We start from the raw sequence: 5,400 nt of genomic DNA, 5'->3' as shown, positions 1-5,400 counted from the left end.
ATTAACAACAAAAGGACTACATAGGCTTTCACTCTTCTTTGTCCCCATGGAATATTTGACAGATGAAGTGGGACTGCCGAGAGGATTCTGATAGTAGAAACAAACAATAAAGTTGTGGTGCAGCTGTAATATGCAAATTTCCCAGGTCTTGTCAGTCAGTCATCATTTCCTCTGTGTATGTTGACCTAGATAGAAATATTCAGTTATTTCAGGCAACAGATACATTCACACACTAAAAAAAAAGCCTTAAGAATTACAAAGCAAAGTGTAAATGACTAAAAAAAAAAAAAAGAATTTCAATTATGCACATATGTTGTGACTGCCAGGGAGACAAAAATGCTTACTAATACAATCTCACTAATCTAGACATATAGAGGACAGACACTCTGTTTCCTGCCCTTTCCCCATCCTTCTGCCATTACCCTTCCCATGGGCTAACCTGCCGGGAATGTGGCTAGGGGAACACTCTTGGGAATGGAGCTCACGCAAGATGGAGTAACAAGGTGGAAGCTCTGCTTTGTGGAGCAAATTTTGCCAGCATCATTGTGATCTTTCTAAATAAGTTAAATAAGTTTTCAAAAATATGTCATGATGACAAGTTAGCAGAAGCTTTCACATTATATCCCTTCTTTGTACCCTTCTTTACTAGTTCCTGAAACTCCTAGGAATTTCAAGGACATTATGTCCACAAGAAACAAATCCATAAGAAATAAAATTTGGCTGGGAACAATGAGGTCAAATATTTGAAAGTCATGAAAATTTTTCTTTAAACAATATCTCATATATCATATCTCAGATATAAAACACAGGTGGAATGGGTGTGTGCTTGGGGATGGGAGGGCTCTTCATGCTCTGTTCTGTTCTTCAAAGCTACGATTTCAAAGACACCTGTAGTACTTTGTGAAGTGTGAGAACAACTGTCTACATAACCAGGGGTATGTTTGCACCTTAAATTTGTATTTAAATGACTGGTTCTGCTGCCCACAGAGGTCGATATGTCCTGGAAAATATTAAATGTTCCAGACCTTCATTTGAATGAGATAATGTTGTAACTATCACTAAAGTTTAGCTTCTTTGGGGAAGAAATCCAAAATCCACTGACGAGCAAACGAAAACCGTATTCTCCTCCTTAGGATCAAACAGGAGATTTTATGTTCAATTAAAACTGACAGTGGTCTCAATTTAGATAGCAAACACAAAGGCAGGGGATTAGATTTGGCTCAGATCCTCCTATTCAAATTCGTAGTACCCAGTAGCTTAAATAGTAAAAGTCGTCTGGCCTTCACTAATTGATCCCCTCTTTGCTCCTCTGAGCAGGAGAAGTGTGTCTGGATACATAAGAATAATGTTCTTGGTGGATTAAAAGGTAGAGGAAAAGAGAGTGCAGGGTGGGTGGAGAAGGAAAGGAATTTGCCCTGAACCATGTGAGGATGAAATCCCACTCATTCTGTCATGAGAAGGATAGTTGGGAAGACCCAAACCCATGGCGGCTTGCTAGTTATTTGGCAATATCCATTTTCCCTCTGTTCTCAGGAATAACACCTAAATGTGTCAGTTGGGAACAGACTATGGAAAATAAAAATCACATTTCTGAGTTCCCACTGTGGCTGAGTGTGGCTGTGTTATTAGATTCAGGCCAAAGGGCTGTGAGTAGAAGTGTTGTATGGAGCTCTGGGAAACTTCTTTAAAGGACAGATACTCTGTTTCCTGCCCTTTCTCTATCCTTCTGCCTTTGCCCTTCCAGTTGGCTAACCTGCAGGTGTTGTGGCTAGAGTAATGCCCTTGGGAACGGAGCCCAGGCAAGACGGAGTAACAAGGAGGAAGCTCTGCTTCACAAAGCAGATTTGCCTACATTCAGATTTTTACCAGGGAACAAAATAAACTATCTCCTTTAAGGCACAGTAATTTTTGTCTTTGTTACTGTGACAAAACTTATCTTCCTACTTGTGAGTGTGACTGTGTGTGTGTGTGTGTGTGTGTGAGTGCATGTGTCTGGTTGTATGTGTATGTATGTGTGTGGGGAAATATTTGAGGAGTTTGGGGATGAAAGAATAAAGATAGAATAAACAGTGAAAGACCACTTCCTCAATCTTTCCACTTTTTTTTCCTTTTTGAGAGAGATGGAGCAAATATGCACTCTTGAGCAGGAGGGAGGGGCAGAGGGAGCGGGAGAGAGAGAATCTTAAGCAGGCTCCCACTGAGTATGGAGCCCGATGATGCGGGGCTCGATCTTAGGACCTTGAGATCATGACCTGAGCCGAAATCAAGAGTCAGTCACTTAACTGACTGAGCCACCCAGGTGCCCCTCAGTCTTTCTGCTTTTTGAGAGGAGAATCTGAATTAGAGGGATCCACACATGTAAAACAACTGTACTGTCTCCCACCCTAACAGAGCTGTAGAGACACCTTGGTCGTCCATGGGCCTTCAGGAAACATGGCTAGTGCTTTGGCTTGACTTTTCCACAATAGATAAAAGATGTTATAAAAATTCTGCTAATCAAGTTGTTTGTAGCCTCCCCCCCTTACATCATATTAGCATAACTTAAAAAAACCTAATATTCAGGATGGCGGTGTGAGGGAATTATGTAACTAAGAATAATATCTTCAGTGTTAATTGTACCACAGTGAGTTGACAGAAAATATTCAGCCATGTGTTACCAATCAGTAAGTTGGTGTGGCCATCTTCATAGAGATTTCCCTTAGGTGTATGCTGATGTATATTCTTGCTTTGTAAGGTAAACCCAAAGTAAACATGGCTAAACAAGAGTAAAGTTTAGGGCTAAAGAAAAATGGGGTAGGTGTAAAAAATTCAATTATCTGTTTCTTTTCTATTTCTTTTATCTGTCCCAAGTTTTCTATTTCAGAGGGGGCTTTTTTTTTCTTTTGAAGATTTTTTATTTATTCATTTGAGAGAGAGAGAACGAGAGAGCAAGAGTGGCTAGTGGCCGGGGGAGGGGGGGAGAGGGGGTGAGGGAGATGCAAACTCCCTGCTGAGCAGGAAGCCTGACACAGGGCTTGATCCCAGGACCCCAGGATCATGACCTGAGCCAAAGGCAGACACTTAACCAACTGAGCCACCCAGGTGCCCCTCTAAGGAGACTTTCTGCTGATGCTTCTACCTTTTTAGTCTTAGCAAGAGGGCCAGATACTCACTCAACAGCATTTATTGGGCACATTTTGTGTGCTAAGCCTTCGTACCAGGCTAGACCCAGAAAAAGAAGATGAGCAGACAGTGAAAGCATTTTGGATCTGTTTATCTTCAGCAGAACAGAATCTTTTTTTTTTTTTTTTTTTGGTAGACCTAATGCTGAAAAAAACTATTTGGAAGGCTGCTTTATGGCTTGAAAAGGATGCTTTATGAATATCTTTACAGAAATTACTTTCTTATTTTCATTTACTATAATTGTTCTAATCAAAGCTTAGGGGAAAATGTGATTACTGAATTTAAAGTTGGTTATTAAATGAGTATACATAAGAAATGTAAATTAAAAACTATAATGCTTTAAGACTAGAAACTAAAACATTAGTATCATAGTAAGAAGTTTCTATTTTCAAGGACACTTTATGATCTAAAATTTCATTTTACAGAGTCTGAATAATAATGAAGCTTGAAATGATGATTTGAAGGCAATGAAAGATCTGAAAACTTTAATATGAATAAAAATTGAAAGTGCACAGTAAGGTCTGAACTTATCGGCAATGTACAACAGTTTATTGACGTATCTCCAGTCTCCTGTTTAACAAAATAGATTTGCCAATATGTTTGTAATATAGGTATTATTGGACAGTACCTTTAATCTTAGGTTTCCTACTCCAAGTGTCTCCACTTGTTACATACGTGCACAATGCCCTACATCTTCTGTTAAAGTGTTTCTCAGGTTGCCTATAGTTGGCAGTTTATAGGATGGATTTCCAAGTAGGATGTGAGTTCCAAGAATGAAGGGCACAGATCTTATTATTATTTGTGTTTATATTTCTCATTTCTTGCAGATGTTTTGGAATTCAATATATGTTAAATCAATCAATCAGCCAATCAATCAATCAATTTGTATATAGTGTAGGCATAATACAGTTCTATGCTTGTATAGTATAATACTGTCACACATATTCTCATGCCCAGAGAGAGTGAAAAGGAGAAATGGGGACAGCTGAGAGAATCAATGATTTGTGTTTGTTATTAGCCCTGAAATTTCTGCTATTAGATGAACTTCTTCAGCTTATCTATTTCTAGGAACTCTTGAGTAAACAATTTAATCAGCTTGATGGGGATCATAAAAAACAGAGAGCAGAGCGGAGTGATCATGCTTTTTGGCCACATTGAATCCTTCAGTAACTTTCTTATGTTTGTAGAATTCCTCACCTTTTGTCTCCAGTCGTCGTCCAAGGTAGAAGTTAGAACCTCAACTTTCCAGGTCATCTTGCAGCCGTGGTGCAGACCCTGCCAATCATAATGCAATCATTCAACCCTCATGGACTCTGGGTAAATCTGAGGAGGCAGCTGTGACAAGAGTCCCTGTGGTAGCATCCTGGGGTGGCATTGGTGGGACAGTTGCTCGGTGACAGTGGCTTGGGGTCTCTGTGCAAAAGTCAGCGTAGCTTCTAAACCTGATTTTCTGACCCTCCTAGATTCTGTGACTTACCTAATATCTCTTAATAAATTCATTTTCTGCTTAAAATAGCTAGAATTTGCAAAAAGACAGAAAAAAAAAACCAGTACGTGAGGGGAAAACTTTGATAAGGGGAAAAGGGATAAAAAGCAGAGACTGCTCCTTAATTCGAAGAGTAGGAACAATTTAATGTTTATATTAGATTTAGATTAAATAAAGTTTTATTAGGCTCCTTGTACCGAGCATGCATAATGCTGGTGCTCTCTCATTCACTGCCTCATTTGACGGTTTCTACAATTTCATGAGCATGGTAGGGTCATTATTTTAAGTGTAGGAAGTAGAGAATCATATCATGACTTTTTAATTATTGTAATAAAGGCAAATAAATATTTTACTAAACGCAAATGGATATTTTCCTTAGTTTACTAGTTAAGTGTAAGAGAGGTAAGACTCAGAAGTTAAGTGTTGACAGAAGCGAGAATCTGATCCAGGTTTCCATCCTTGGAGCATCACGGTCTCTACGCTATACCCAAATGTCATTCTCTACACAGTTCCAGCCAAGAACAACACCGAAAATTAAGCTGCACATCATTTCAATTTTAAGGCTTTTGGGCACCAAAGTGCAGGTAGATACTTAAATAAACATACCTTCCCTTTTTGTTAATATGTGGTTCAATTTAATGTCATTGCACTGAGGTTTAGTCAATATGTTCAATGACAAATAAATCCCAGCAAACCAATTGTGGAATTGTTCAGGTAATAAAAAGCAGATACCTCTATCCAGATCAGAAGAT

The sequence above is a fragment of the Leptonychotes weddellii genome, chromosome 8, assembly GCF_054177405.1.
Source record: "Leptonychotes weddellii isolate Sample4059 chromosome 8, ASM5417740v2, whole genome shotgun sequence".
In the NCBI taxonomy this organism is placed as follows: Eukaryota; Metazoa; Chordata; class Mammalia; order Carnivora; family Phocidae; genus Leptonychotes; species Leptonychotes weddellii.
This window is presented reverse-complemented; position numbering follows the sequence as displayed.